The 16,723-nt window shown below is 43.8% G+C and overlaps 1 protein-coding gene across 16 annotated transcripts in view; it reads left to right on the top strand.

Moving 5' to 3' along the window:
* ak9 (adenylate kinase 9) overlaps nucleotides 1–16,723 on the top strand; it is a 371,922-nt gene that overhangs the window by 26,185 nt on the left and 329,014 nt on the right. The window lies entirely within an intron of this gene.

Genomic DNA, 16,723 nt, shown 5'->3' with positions numbered 1-16,723 from the left:
TTACAAAAATTCTTTCTTTTTCATTTGCGTTTTCAAGACCAGAAATATGTAGGCAACCTTAGTTTGACTTTTCCACCTTTGCTGATTGTATTGTGCTTCACAATTATGTTATATTTTGAATTGCGATCATATAGAACATAAAATATAGAAAAATATAGAAAAGTATAGCATGGTGCAGGCTCTTTAGTCCAAGATGTTGTGCCAACCTATATTATCGTACTCCATGATCAACATAACTCTTGCTGCCATTGCTTCCCTGGGAAAAGGGTGCTGGTTGTCCACTGCATCTATGCCTCTCATCCTTAGTAATTGCTTCATCCTTTGTCAGCGCAAAGAGAAAATCCATAACTCACTCAACATTTCCTTTTAAGACATGCTCTCTATCCACGCAGTGTCTTGGAAAATCTCCTCTGTACCCTCTCTAAAGCTTCCATGTGTTTCCTATAATAAATAAAGGTACCAGAGTGTTATAGAACTGCAAATTACTTTGGGGCTCTTGAACTCAATCCCCTAACTAATGAAGGCCAACATGCTTACTTAAATACCCTATAAACAACTGAGGGATCTATGGACTGGAACTCTAAGAACCTTCTGTTCCTCCACAGTGGTAAGAATTCTGCCATTAACTTTGTACTTTGCCTTTGGGTTTGATCTTCAAAAGCATATTGTAAAAGATTTGTGTTCATCTTTAAAGTTAAAATCTTTAGTTATAAAATATATATTTCTTAGTAAAGTAAGTCATCGAGTCCATGCTGCTGAAGATCCAGCTGCGCTGGATGGGTCACGTCTCCAGAATGGAGGACCATCGCCTTCCCAAGATCGTGTTATATGGCGAGCTCTCCACTGGCCACCGTGACAGAGGTGCACCAAAGAAAAGGTACAAGGACTGCCTAAAGAAATCTCTTGGTGCCTGCCACATTGACCACCGCCAGTGGGCTGATCTCGCCTCAAACCGTGCATCTTGGCGCCTCACAGTTTGGCGGGCAGCAACCTCCTTTGAAGAAGACCGCAGAGCCCACCTCACTGACAAAAGGCAAAGGAGGAAAAACCCAACACCCAACCCCAACCAACCAATTTTCCCCTGCAGCCGCTGCAACCGTGCCTGCCTGTCCCGCATCGGACTTGTCAGCCACAAACGAGCCTGCAGCTGACGTGGACTTTTACCCCCTCCATAAATCTTCGTCTGCGAAGCCAAGCCAAAGAAAAAATAAGTTATAGAGTTAAACTATTTCTAGTGAGGGAATTGTGGGCTGGATACAGAGACACACACAAGTTATAGCACATTTCCAGAGACACACCATTAAACTCAGAAAGTGTTCATTTTTAGAGTTGACATGTCTTGGAAAGACTGAGTTAATGGAACTGAAGTGGGTCTTAATTATTTAAGAACAATGGAGTATTTGCTTTATTAAAAATGGAAATATTCAAGTACTCAAGAAGAACTGCTGAAGGAGATCATCTGTTTAAACAAAAACAGGTTTTTACTTGTGGTCATCAGACTTCCCGGAATCATAAGCCACTTAAAGGACTTGAACAGAGATGAGGTCAGAGGTTGTTATGGATATGGAGTAATTTTGAAGAAAGGCAGGAGGTTTTGCAGAAATGAAACTAAAACTGTGGTGATGTCACATCACATGATGTCAGAGAAACATTTTGAATCAGAAGATTCAAGTATGAAGAAATGACATCCTGGAAAGACAGGATTGGGCCAGTAATCTCTTGAAAGAGAGGGAGTTGCTGTTCTGTATTGTATTATACTTAGCGTAGGAGATGTACAACATAAGTGGCTTTTAAATAAGTAAGACCATTTCCAACTGCTCCTTTAAGAAAAGAGAGGCAGCCTCATTTGTGTCCAGAAGATGGTTGCTCCTGTTTGAAAAATATCTCTCTGAAAGAGATGTGAGTTTAAAGAGATCTGAAGATATAATGTTTAAAAGTGCTTCATAATAACTTCTGAACTGTGAGTTAAAAGGATCCTCAAGTTCAACAAGATGGTTGAAACTGGACTTTAAAATTGACTTTTTCAGAATTAAGCTTAAACTATAATGGTTTGAATTTAAACACACACAATTCATTATACTTTTGACTAGCTCTCTCAATTTATTTTTCAGTTCTATAAGTCTGAATCATAATAAAATTTCTTCTTTTTTCATCAGAAGCCTTTCTTTGCAAATCTTTTTCCAAACTCCCTATCTCTTTTTCTAATTGGTCAACTTCTTTAGTATATTCCTTTTTAATTTTAACTGAATAACTTGTTATCTGACCTCTTAAATACGCTTTTGTAGTGCCGCTATAGATAGACTACAATTCCCAGAAGTCTAGCAAACCGGCATGGGACGTGGTTCAGTGTTTCAAAGGAATATGCGCATGACATGAGTAAACAAATTCTGATTTACCGGTAACTGTGAGTCGTTATTTTGCATTCATCAGCACCACTGCATTTTCAGTGACTACAATTGGTGACCCCTATGGGTCCAAAATGATGTTTTGGACCATATGGATACTGCAGCTGTCTCTGTTAAGCTACCACCCTTCTGGATGGTGGAACTAGAGCTGTGGTTTCAACAGGCTGAGGCACAATTTCATCTCAGGAAGATCGAGGTGAACGTGATTCACTATTATCACCTTGTCAGTGCCTTGGACCAAGCCACTGCCAAGCGAGTTAGTGACATACTGCGTGATCCACCAGAGCCTGCAGAGCGCAAGTATGACACTCTAAAAGTACTCCTGCTGTGAATTTATGGCACGTCCAGCGGAGGGAGGAGTTGGGTGACCATGCCCCATCTGAACTAATGGACGACATGAAGTGCCTGGCTTTCGGCCAACAGCCAGATATGTTATTCAAGCAGCTCTTCCTGGAGAGGATGCCAGAAAATATTAGACTCTTATTATCGCAGAGTTCTTTCGAAGACTCCAGAGCAGTAGCTGGAGAGGCAGACGTCCTGTGGCTGGCAAAAAAACAGGCCAAAAAGTCTTCGAACAATGTCACTGTGTCACAGCTGTCCACGCCCAGCACCTCCATTGTTGACACTACTTTCCAAGCCAATGCTCTCAACACACCAGCTCCTATAACGAGGCAGCGTCTCAAGTCAGACAGACAACCTGTTGACACTTCCACGTGGTGTTTTTACCATTGGCATTGGGGAGTCAATGCTCATAGGTGCCTGCCACCCTATGAGTTCTCAGAAAACACCATCATTAATGGCTGTGATGGTTGGCTGAAAATTTATGAGCCTTCTATATGTTTGGGATCAGCTATCCCAATGGTGGACACAGAAATAGAGGTTAGTCTTTTTCCACCAATCAGTTTTGATACACATTATCCTATCCCTTACCTCCAACTCACAGCAGAAAATAGTTCCAACATACCCACATATGGCACCAAAAAAATGAATGTTCAGTTTGAGAGAACATTTACACATGGCCTTTTATTATAGCAGCAGTGTAATGACCAGTACTCAGGGACGATTTCCTTCGAGCTCATTTGTTCATGATGGATTTAAAAGAGCATCGCCTGGTGGATAGTACCAGTATCAGGGGTCCCCGAATGGATTCCTATGGAACACCACTAGTCACTGACCTCCAGACCATATATGTTCCTGTAGTTATTTGTGGGTTGTACAAACACTGAGTTTAATTGTTTAACAATTTGGTTCAAACATTAAGCTTAATAATTCAACAGTTCAATTCAAATGTCAAATTTATGGTCAAAAACATGAACAGAGGGAGGAAAAGCAACTGCCCAGCCTTATACTATCAGTCCCTGCTCTGAAGCCATCACATGCCGGGCATCCACTCTTGCAAGAGCCCAGACCTCCGAATGACGGTTCGAGAACTTAGTGGCACAATCCACCTCCCTGAACCAGAGTATCAGAGATGGTTAGGATGTCAAGTTGAAGCTGGGTTTGGTCATGATGGTGGAAGACCTCTGTGGTGGGGTTGTGCCACCTGCACAAGTTGGTCAATGTTCAAGTGTGCTGGCTTGAGATGATCCACAGAAACAGTCTTGGGTCTGCCACCCATGTCGATGATGAAAACTGTGGCATAATTTTGTAGTACTCTGAAGGGCCCCTCATATGGCTTTTGCAGAGGTGTACTGTGGGAATCTCGGAGAAGGAAAATGTACTAGCAGTCCTGGAGGTTGAGTGGGACATATGTGGTTGTGAGACTGTGTCAGGACATTGGGACTGGAGAAAGCATGCCCACAGAGACATGTCAGCATGGTTGTGGGTGGTTCTTGATATCCACGTACTGCCAGGACAAAGTCCCCTTGTCCCATAAGCAGGGTGCTGTACACTAGCTCGGTGAAGGAAGTTGCCAGGTCCTCCTTTAGGGCAGTGCGTATGTCTAGCATGACCCACGACAATTCGTCCATCCAGTCTGAGCTCATAATCCGTGCCTTGACGGATGCCTTAATGTGCAGGTGAAAACGTTCTACAATGCTGTTTTCTTGCAGATGATAGGCCATTGTGTGGTGCAGCTTAGTGCCAAGCAGCCAGGCCATTGCTGACCACAGCCCAGAGGTGAACTGTGTGATACACTATCAATAAGTTCACAAGTTTGGAAGTTACTAGACAACAGGCTTTAATTTCCATAAGACTGAACATGCACTCATATTGCTGGCCCGAATCCAGGATTCATACTGGGGTACAGACTTGGGAGTAACTGCTTTTATTAAGGAATTCCAAGGGAAGGAGTCACAAGGTTAGTCAGCAACGAGGCGGGCCAGCCATACACATAGAGATAGAACAAATAGCATTACCATGGTATCACCACATTCACCCACCTCTTTTAAAAGAAAGTCCAGCAGGGTGTAGTGAGTTCCATGTCTATCACAAGTTAAGCCGGTCCAGTGGTCCTTTCTGTCTCTGGGACTGCCGTAGTGCCAGTTATGGCTGAGCTGCTGGTTCCTGGGCAATGTAATGTATGTTGGTAGTTTGCGTGTTTGATGACTAGGGTGGTGCAGCTGGGGTGAGGGTCAGGATGGGGTACTAGGGTATGTAGTGGTTAATCATGGTGGTAGGGCTCATTGGGTGGTCAGTGGCTGTCTTGGAATCTCCCATGTGTGCAAGGTCCCGGATAGAGACAATGTCTCATGCCTATCCAGGTATGCCACGAATGCGCATTGGGGGTTGGCGTGGAGGAGATAGACCTTCTCGGACAGTGGGTCGATCTTATGGCATCACCCATGTCTCTGGAGCAGAACTGGGACGTCAACCAGGATGGCAGCGTGGTCCCCAACGTGGACTTCCTGAGGAAGGAAATCATTCGTTCATGTGGCATGGTGTTGGTGGCCGTACACAGGAAGGATCTGATCGCATGGAGTGCCTCGGGGAGGATCCCTTGCCAATGGGAAATAGGAAGACCTTTTGATTTCAGGACTAGGAGGACTGCCTTCCAAACAGTGGCATTCTCCTTTCCACCTAGCCATTCCCCCAGGGATAGTAACTGGTGGTTCTACTAGTGACGATGCACTGCGTCAACTTGTTGCTCATGAAGGAGTAGCCGCGGACGCTGTAGCTCGGGTACCGAATAAGGTAAAGATGTTGCACAGTGCCTTTATGACTGTGGCCGTGGTCATGTCCAGGCAGGGGATGGAAAACGGGAACCAGGAGTACTCATCAACGACGTTGAGAAAGTACAGATTTTGGTTGAGGAGGGCAGGGGCCCCTTGAAATCCATGCTCAGGCACCTGGAGGCTCTTTAAAATGTCATAGTTATAGGCCAAGAGCTCAATTCTTGATTTTACTCTGCTGTTTATAATGAAACATAAAGGTGACTCCACGTTGGTTATCAGCAGGATAAATCGTTTGCCAGCCAGTTAGTGCCTCCACTGCCGCATTGCTTCAACAATGGCCTGGGCCTCCTCGATGCTGGATCTTGGGGCTATGGAGGGTGCAGGAGAAAAATGCCATGGGTCTGCCTGCTTAGTTAAGGTTGGCAGCTAGGGCAAAGTCGGAGGCATCACTCTCCACCTGGAAGGAATGGATTCATCCTTGGCGATGTCTCCTTTGATGTGGGTAAAGGCCATCCGAGCCTCTGTTGACAGGGGGAAGGAGGTAGTTTTCACCAGGGGTCAGGTCTTGACCATGTTGGGGACCCACTGAGCGTAATACGAAATGAACCACAGGCATCTTTTCAGGGCCTTTAGGCTGTGGGAATGTGGAAGTTCCAAAGGGGTTGGGACCAATATAGCTGAGGATAGCCAGATGTGATATGCGGAACACAAATTTGTTTTTATTACAGGTGGGGTTGAGTGCTTTGGCCATTTGGAGGAATTTTTCTGCGTCGTGATCCTGCAGGTCATGGCCGCAGATGGTCACATTGTCCAAATAGGGAAACGTGGCCTTGAGCCCATGACAGTCCTCCACTCGGTCCATTTCCCTCTGAAAAACGGAGACTCTGTTGGTGACTCAGAAGAGGACCCATAGGAAGTGATAGAGGCAGCCATCCACCTTGAATGTGATGTATTGGCAGTCCTTTGGGTGTATAGGGTGGTATGCCGATTTTAGGTCGATGGTGGAGAATACTTGATATTGGGCTGTCTGATTCACCATGACGCCAATGGGGAAGGGGGTATGCATCCAGCTGTGTGAAGCAGTTGATAGATTGACTGTAGTCAATCACCATACAGAGTTTTTCCTTGTTTTTGACCACCACAACCTAAGTTCTCCAGGGGTTAGTACTAGGTTAAATGATCCCCTCAGCCAGAAGCCGTTTCACCTCTGACTTTTTTTTTAAACTTTATTTAAGATTTTATTACAAGAATAACATATAGGATTACATTAAAAAAAAATTTAGGAATAAAATAATAAAATTACAATACAGTATCAGTAATCTAAATAAACTATACCCTCCCCAATAATTATTACACATTAATAACCCAACTCAAATTAGTCCAACCCCCCCTTTCCCCCCCAAAATAAAGAGTGAAGAATTAATAAAGTTAATAATATATGAGAAAAAAAAACCCACTTACATAAAAAACATAACCGATTAAAATACTAACAAAAAGAGAAGTAATTAATACTAAGATATCAGACTTAAAAAACATATTTAAATCAAACTTAAATGCATATATTTAACAAACAGAGTTAAGATGAAACATATATTTAACTCAAACTTAATATAAAAAATTAATAGTTAGTGACATTGTCTATCAAAAATTCTTAAACAATAATCAATTCTTTAAAAACAATTGTAGCATGAGAAAAAAAAGATGAAAAAAAACTTTCTCCATAGAGATAAACCTTCACCAAATATCAACTAACTTCACATCTATCATCATATTAGTCACATAAACCACCATCTTAAAACAAAATTCAAACCTCATTAAGCATTGTACAATTCAATTTTAGTACTCTTCCACCATTTTTCCCTTTTACTCTTGAATAATTATCCAATAAAAGCTCCAATACCACATTTAAATATCCCCAATCATTACGTTAAAATTCAGATATCCAAATAATAAAAACACATCTACAACGAAATCTCTTTGGCTTGGCTTCGCGGACGAAGATTTATGGAGGGGGTAAAAAAAAGTCCACGTCAGCTGCAGGCTCGTTTGTGGCTGACCAGTCCGATGCGGGACAGGCAGACACGATTGCAGCAGTTGCAAGGGAAAATTGGTTGGTTGGGGTTGGGTGTTGGGTTTTTCCTCCTTTGCCTTTTGTCAGTGAGGTGGGCTCTGCGGTCTTCTTCAAAGGAGGCTGCTGCCCGCCAAACTGTGAGGCGCCAAGATGCACGGTTTGAGGCGTTATCAGCCCACTGGCGGTGGTCAATGTGGCAGGCACCAAGAGATTTCTTTAGGCAGTCCTTGTACCTTTTCTTTGGTGCACCTCTGTCACGGTGGCCAGTGGAGAGCTCGCCATATAATACGATCTTGGGAAGGCGATGGTCCTCCATTCTGGAGACGTGACCCATCCAGCGCAGCTGGATCTTCAGCAGCGTGGACTCGATGCTGTCGACCTCTGCCATCTCGAGTACCTCGACGTTAGGGGTGTGAGCGCTCCAATGGATGTTGAGGATGGAGCGGAGACAACGCTGGTGGAAGCGTTCTAGGAGCCGTAGGTGGTGCCGGTAGAGGACCCATGATTCGGAGCCGAACAGGAGTGTGGGTATGACAACGGCTCTGTACACGCTTATCTTTGTCTTCAACAAATGGAGCATAAACCACAAACAAAATTCAAGCCTCATTAAGAATTGTACAATTCAATTTATAACTTTCACCATTATTCCCTTCGTTCTATAACTAAAATAGCAAAATAATATACACCAGAATTACCACTTCTTTCACCTTAAAGTTAAAGAAAAAGTATTAAAAAAAACTTATCCATCCCATTCACATTTAAATTTCAAATATTCCTTATCTACTGAATAAACTTTACAAAAAAAACCACATCAATTTATAGTTTTTTAAACAATCAAATACTTTCTTATGCTTTTTTTTTATAAACACAAAAAAAACCCTTCACTCTTTAATCTAATAATACAAAAAAAGGAGAAAAAAAAACGGGTAGGAGGATAAAAATACCCCCTCCCGTCTAAACCACGCAATGCGGTTTTTTTAACAAAAACATTAGAAAAAAAAAGAACAACTCTTCTTTTAATCAACTCCAACTGCCGAGTCACCATTACAACCATTCCTTCTTGGAGCACGGCTCTTTTCTTCCATCTCTTGTCTCCTTAGAGATCGCGGCGGACTACGTCTCTGTTGAAACTGAGTAAATGGCGGCTCTTGAGCAAATGCTATAGCTTCCTTTGGAGAATCAAAGAACTTTGGTTGGTAACCATCTTGAAAAACCTTCAAAACAGCTGGATATCTAAAGGTTGCCTTATAACCTTTCTTCCACAACAACTCTTTAGCAGAGTTGAATTCCCGTCGTTGGAACATAACTTCTTGACTCAAATCCGCATAGAAGAAAACTCGATTATTTTGAATCATCAAGGGTGATTTTCTCTGTTGTGCATTTCTAATAGCCACTCGTAAAATTATTTCTCTGTCGTAATAATTCAAACAATGAACCAAAGCAGGTCTTGGACTTTGACCTGAAATAGGTCTTCTACACAAGGCTCTGTGAGCACGTTCCAGTATTATACCTTCCGGGAAATGTTCTTGACCCAACACCTGTGGAATCCATTCAGTAAAAAAATTTCTTGGGTCTGGTCCCTCCATACCTTCCGGCAAACCAATAATCTTTATATTGTTCCGTCTGGATTGGTTTTCCAAATAATCAATCTTTTTCACCAAATTTTTATTTTGAGTTTGTAAATCTTCGACCATTTTGGTCATATCTGAAACTTGATCTCGTATTTCGTCTATATCTTCTTCACACGAATTAAATTTATCTCTCACTTCAAGCTTAAAAGCTCCAAACTCAGCCATCTGTTGAGAATTTATTTCCATCAGAGTATTGAACTTAGTACCAAGTTCAGTCATAATCTTAGATAATCCCTGCATTGTATAAGATAATTTAGATTCAAGATTCACAAGAATCTTTTCAATTGGAAGAGATTCTGGCTCAACAGATTTTTGCTTCTTCTGCATAACCAAAGGGTCTTCTGTTGCTTCCTTCATTCTGGTTGCCTTCCTTGTAGTATAGCTGCGTGTGGAAACCCCAGCCACAGCCTTTCCAGCAGTGACTGGAGGACGCTGGCCGGGATTTTCCCCAGTCCATAATGTATTAATTTCTCCCAGTACATCAAGTTGTATAGGTTCTTTTATCTCAAGAGATGCCGTTTGCAGTGCCACCGCTACAGTTGACAAATGCCTTTCCCCAGCCGGTACTTCAACTGATGTTACTACAAGTGGTTCATTCATAACATTGCCGTCAGATGCTACTGCACATGTGCGAACCTGAGTAACTCTTTGTTCTAAAGGCTGTTTGGTGCCCTCTTTAGAGGGCTCTACCGATGTAACATTGATCTCTACATCCGAAAGCTGTACCTCTCTCCTGGGATCCATTTCAGGCTGAGTCCCGGTGTCTTTCCTGTAGGTAGGCTCCAAAACTTGAACTTTTGGAAAATGTAGTTTTTTGATGATCTGTTGTCGTTTTTTTTTGCTCTTTTCCACCAATTGTACCATCATAAGTTAAATTAACAGCACTGAAGTTATCTAAACTTTTAAAGAATTTTAACGGGCATTTCTAGACAAAACAATAAGATAGAGTCAGGAGAGGACTGGAAGGCACGTTTGATCCTTACGCCATCTTGCCACGCCCCCCACCTCTGACTTGAAGAATGCCCTGTCATCCATGCTGCATCGCATGCTCATAGTAGTAACAAGCTTACAGTTGGTGCTGAGATTGGTGAACAGGGATGGTGGAGATATCCGGAGGGTGGACAGCCTGCAGGTCAGGTGAGGTGAGCGGATCACAGTCTGCCACTTGGCTATGTGCAGAGAGGAGGGTGGACAGTTTAGAAACTGATGGTTGCAGTCCGTGAGGGGGGGATGGGGCGCCTTGAACTCCATAGTGATGCTCTTGAGATGGCACTGGTAGACTAACCCCAGTATCACAGTCATGCAGACCTGTGGCATTACAAGCAGCTTGAAGTTTTTATACTTAGTGCCGTGTATGGTCAGTGTCACTATGCAGTAGCCACAGATCTCTGCTGAGTGGTATTTGGAGGCGATATAAATTTTGCAACTCGCTGGGGTCATCACGAGGAAATAGTTTTGCACTTTGGGGGCTCAGTGGCAGTGGCGGCTGAAGATAAGTTGGGGCTCTCTTGCATGGCGGCGGCCTGGGACCCCGCGTCCCAACCCCAATAAGGTGGCCCCGTTGTCGGAGGAGAATGAGTCCATGTAACAGAGGGTTACATCCAGCGTTTTGGATATCACGAAGGTTTTCTGTAAGTTCATCCTGTTCCAGCAGCCGCTGGTGAATATAGTCCGTTTGGATACCTGTGTAGCCAGTGTCTTGGATGATTTTGTTTGTATAGACATCTGCAGTAACATCCCTGTAGCCGCAGGCTCACCCGAGTTCATGCAGGACCTGAAAGTATTCTGCAAGGGGCTCACCAGGTTGCTGCTTGCAAGTGGCCAGGAGATGTATCATGTAGACCTCATTTGTATGAGGCCTGTACTGGTTTTGGAGCTTGTTCATTGCCTCTTCATATGTAGTGCAGCTCCTAATGACTGTGCAGGTGCAGTGGCCAACCCGTGGACATAGTAGACGCAGATTGTTGTTGTCTGATCCAACGTAACCAGAGCTCTAATTGATCTGGGGCTTCAGGCGATTGCAGATCGATGTCTAGCTTGTCTGGCTTCAGCAACCAGACCATTGCGATTATTTTTTTTAAAAAAATTATGGGAATAAAATTGATACACTATCAATAACTTAAAAAGACTGGAAGTTACTAGATGACAGGCTTTTATTCCTATAAGACTGAACATGCACTCATCTTGCTGGCCCAATGCCAGGATTCATACTGGGGGACGCACTGGGAGGAGTCACGGGGTTAGTCAGCAAGGAGGCAGGTCAGCCATAAACATAGAGACAGTACAAATGGAACAAATAGCATTGTCAGAGCAAATAGCATCTCAGTTAGAGGAGATGTCTGCCCACAAGCCAAAATGGGCGATGAAGGCACGGGCACAGATCACAGTGGAGGTGTCCAAGAGTGGGATGGCCTCTGGCCATCTCGAGAATCTGTCCACGATGGTGAAAAGGTTGGTGACACCTCTGGATGAGGCAGCAGTCCCACAATATCAATGTGGATGTGGTTGAAATGTTGGTGTGTCGGGGCAAAGTTCTGCAGCAGCACCTTGATGTGTCGATGAATCTTGGAGGTTTGACAGGGGGTGCATGCTCTGGCCCAGTTGCTGACCTGTTTGTGCAATCCATGGTACATGAACTTGGCTGCAATATGTTCCTTTGTTATCTGAATGGAAGGGTGAGCTAGGCTGTGAACCATGTCGAAGACCCAACGACGCCAGGCAGTGGGGATGATGAGTCTTGGCTGTCCCGTAGACACATTGCAGAGGAGTGTGGTGTCAGTGAGCCAAAGTCTCACATCCTCTAACTTTAAGTTTGAGATGGCAGTGCATCTCTTCATCCTCTCACTGGGCGGCCACTTGGGCCAGAGCGTGGATGGCATTGATGGCCATATGGGATAATGCGCATCTGTAACCTGGTTGCTCTTGCCTGCAATGTGTTGGACAGATGTCATGTATTCTGAGATGGTGCTGCTGTCTGGCTGACCAAGGATCAGACACTTCAACAAAAGCAAATGTGAATGGCTTGTGGTCTGTGAAAGTTATGAATTTCCTGCACTTGAGAAGGAAGCGGAAATGCCAGATAGCAAGGTAGAGAGTGAGGAGCTCCCAGTCAAAAGCACTGTATTTCTGCTCGGGGTGTCTCAGGTGATAACTGAAAAAGGTGAGGGGATGCCAGCTGCCATTGATCAGTTGCTCTAGCACTCCACTCACAGCTGTGCCAGATACGTCGACCGAGAGAGCGGCCTGTGGTGTAAAGGTTAAAACCTTGTGTTTTTGATTTGTAGTTAATTTTAAAACTGTCCCTTTAAGTAAGATTGTTGTTTTAGTGTTACCAGAGTGACTATGACATCATCTGTCATAATATCCGGGCGTACGGGGAGCTTGTTCTTATTCTTTGGAGAAACATGACAGAGATTTAAGCTCATGAGATACTTTTCTTTGAATTCATCTTATTTAATCAGATTTTATCTAATTTCATTTTAATCTTAATTTTGGTTTAACTGTTTAAAGAAGAATATCATTATTATTATACAGTATGCTTTATTTACTCAAGTTATGAAAATCTCAATGAAAAGTTATTCAAAATGTTACTTTACAGCTACTTTACAGCTGCAATTACAAAGTTTGGTTTATAGGAAATAAGATAGTAATTCGGAATATTGTCGCTTACGTTTCTGTGAAGATGAAGTTTTGAAATTGGTAAGTGTCATCTATACGTGGATGTACCAGCATTGTTGCTTTTCCAGCGCTTCCTTGGCATTGTCAAACATAATTGCGGCCGCATCGTCCAAAATGAACTCTTTCGGCTTGTTGGCCAGGACCTTGAGAAGTGGTTGCATTATCCTGGCTGCTGCTGGCACGGATCAGTGATAGAAGTTGACCGTGCCGACAAACTCTTGGAGTCCCTCCACAGTAGAGGGTTTTAGAAACTTGCGAATGGCCTCAGCCTTGGACGAGAGAGGGACTGCTCCAAGCTGGTTGATAGAAGTGAGGCCAAACTGACAATTGGCAAGGTTGATTGTCAGGCTATGCTCGTCAAGCCTCTAGCAGAGATGTCAAAGGTGCGCACGGTTTTCCTGGTGAGAGCAGTGGCGATGAGGATGTCGTCAAGGTAGATGAACACGAAGTTGAGCGGCGGCCTTCCATGCCCATAAGCTTTTGGAAAGCTTGGGCAGTGTTCTCGAGGCCAAAAGTCACACACAGGAACTCAAAGAGCCCAAATGGGGTGATGAGAGCCATCTTGGGGATGTCGTCTGGGTGCTTCGGAATCTGATGGTAGCCACATACCAGGTCGATCTTGGAAGATACCTTGGCACTATCCAGGTTTGCCCTGAAGTCCTGGATGTGAGAGACGGGAACTGGTCAGTTGTTGTGACCTCGTTAAGACAGCGGTAGTCTGTACAGGTGTCCAGCCCCCAGATGTTTTGGGGTCCATGTGAAGTGGGGATGCCCATGGGTTGTTTGGCAAACTATGCCTATTTCCTCCATCCTGCAGAAATCATCTTTGGCCAGTTGTGTTTGTCGGGGAAAGCCTGCATATATGTGCATGGAGTGGCAGTCCGGTTGTGGGAATAAGGTGCTACACCCCACACTTGAGACTGGCTATTGTGAAATGGGGCGTTATGATGTCTGGGAAATTGGCTAGGATCCTGGCATACTCATTGTCAGAGACAGTCACCGAGCGAAGGTGGGGTGCAGTTAATTCAGCATGGTGCAAGGCAATCAATTTGAACATCTTGGAATTGACAAGATATTGTCCTTTCAAATCAACCAGCAGGGAGTGCACCCAGAGGAAGTTGACGCCTAGCGGCAATTGTGAGATGCCAGCGATGGTAATGACCCACTTGAAATGGCAGGAGTTGAAGTTGAGTGGGATCATGTGGACCCTGTATGTTCTGATGCTGCTGCTGTAGACGGTGGTCAGGAGAGGCCCCTTCTTTCCAGAATAAGTGTCAATGCTCGAGGGCGGCAACACACTGACCTCCACTCCTGTGTCAATGAGAAAATGTTGCCCAAAATGACGAGTCTAGATGTCAAGGAGTCAATCTTTTTGGTTGGCTGCCATTGACACTATCAACAGCCAGCCGAGGCATTTCCCGAATGCATGCAGGGTGATTGGCATTGGTGGGCCATGGAGCCCCATCTTTGATAGTAGTAGCACAATTTGTCTTTACTGGCACTGTTTGAGGCCAATGTTACTGTCACCCATTCTGTGGAGACTGGGGCCATCCATATCACCTGACGGTTGCTTCCCACTTCTGTTTGGCTTGCATGGGCTACCAGATGTCAGGGATCAGTGAAATTGTCATCTGAGAGGAGCAGGTGGATGTCCTCAGATATTTTCTTGAGGAAAACCTGTTCGAAGAGGAGGCAGGTCCTGTGTCCATCCATCAGGGCGAGCATTTCGTTCATGAGCATGGATTACTTACAGTCGCCTAGGCTATCCATGTGGAGCAGTTTTTCTGCCCTGTGATGGCGGGAGAGACCGAATGTATACTTGAGAAGTGTTTTGATCCCTTCGTACTTCTTGTTGGCTGGTGGTTGATGAGCCCGGCGGTTTCCTGGTCCAGTGCACTGACCACGTAGTAGTACTTTGTGGTATCTGCAGTTATCTGGCGTATGTGGAATTGGACTTTGGCTTGTTCAAACCATACTTGCGGTTGTGATGTCCAGAAGGTGGGCAGTTTGAATGAAACTGCACTCTGTAGACCTGAATTGTCTCCTTCCAGCATTTTGCAATCCAAATGAAGTCATTCTGGATCATCGGGGTCACCTCTGTAGTCCTTTGTGGGTTGTACAAACACTGTGTTTAATTGTTTAACAATTTGGTTCAAACATGGTTTAATATGTTACGAGCCCAGAGGACCCCAAAACCCAGCAGCAGTAGATATTCACCAAGACAAATTGTTACTTAAACAAAAGTTGATTTTAATTATCTTTAAACATGAAAACAGAATCACACGTTTACTTATCACTATTAACTAACCTAATTTAACCTTCTAATTCTAAGCACACGTGTATGTAATGTAAGTTCAGAAAAGTTATTTGATTCACAGTCCAATCTCACTTCTCTTTCCTCCAAGTTTACTGGTTGTAGGCAATTATTTTACTGTGCACAAAATTTAACATTTATGAAGGCTTTGGTGCTAGAAAGGTAAGGTTCTTGTCAGTTTTCAGAGAGATTTGCTGTTGGCTGGACACCCACAATTGATTCCTTGTAATCAGCCACTTCAGTGTCTTGCTGAAGAAACTTGCCCCATCAGGTTTTCCAGATGATAACCTCTTTCTTTCAGATCACCACAGAATTCTGTTTTGTTTCTCTTATTTCAAGTGAAATATTAGGCAGCCAGTCCTCTCCCCTTGCATGAACCACAAGGGCTTTGACCAGGCTGAACTAAGCACTCACAACCCATTTTCCAAATGGGGTTTTCCACAAGCGCTCTCTCTCTCTTTTTCTCTCTCTCTCTCTCTCTCTCTCTCCCTCAGAGAGAACAGAGAGAAAGCCTGTTTTACTCTCACTGCTGGCAAAACCACATGACCCTCTTAGAATAGCAAGTTCCACTCCAGACAGCCTGCAGCTCCGATGAGTTCTTTCATCTGTTGCCTCTTTGTAAACAACAATGCATTAGTGAAGTCTCTTGGGTACTCTCCAAAGATTTTGCAAAGGCTCGTGTAACAAGAGCAAAGCTCCAGTATTTTAAATAAGATATGTTTTAAAGTGTTTATATGTGAGCTACACTAAAAAAACTCTGCCCCAATTTATCTCCCAAAATCATATCTATAACCTGTCACAAATAATTCAGCAGTTCAGTTCAAATGTTGTTATCTGTGATTGAAAACGCAAACCAATCTGCTGACAAAGAGAAGAAAAGCAACCGCCCAGCCTTGTGCTATCAGTCCCTGCTCTGAACCCATCACGTGCCAGGCACCCGCTCTCACAAGAGCCGAAACCTCCAAATGATGATTTGAGAACTAAGTGGCATGATCTGCCACACTCCATGCCAGCCAATTCTGAATACATGTCGCCAGGTTTCCATGTCTCCCATGCCTCATAACTTCTTGATGATCCTCATCTGGGAACCTTATCAAATGTCTTATCTTGTTAATGTGCCAAATATTTGTGCCTTGCACACATTATGTGATGTACAAGCTTCCACCTAGTTAGACTCAGAGAGAAATGACCGACACCAGTGTTTTCTCAAATCCAAAGAACGAAATCTTTATTCACAATTATAGAACTATTTATGGTATTTACAATGTCCTTGGTCCCAAGGGAACTTTCACGATCCATCTCACACACATGACTGGATTAGTTGATTGATGGCTCAAGTCCCAAGAACCGGCAACACCCACTCCTGACGATGGTGGGTTTACTCTGTTTAGGGCATCCTAGCATCTTACTAAAATCTATATGCACCACTCTACCTTCATCAATTTGTTTTGTCACCTCATTCTTCATGAATTGCTAGAACCTGTATAATGACTGACCAACTTTATTAGAAA

Source organism: Narcine bancroftii, chromosome 6 (assembly GCF_036971445.1).
Source record: "Narcine bancroftii isolate sNarBan1 chromosome 6, sNarBan1.hap1, whole genome shotgun sequence".
Classification (NCBI taxonomy): Eukaryota; Metazoa; Chordata; class Chondrichthyes; order Torpediniformes; family Narcinidae; genus Narcine; species Narcine bancroftii.
Note: the sequence above shows the minus strand (reverse complement) of the source record. Positions and strands in the feature narration are given on the sequence as shown.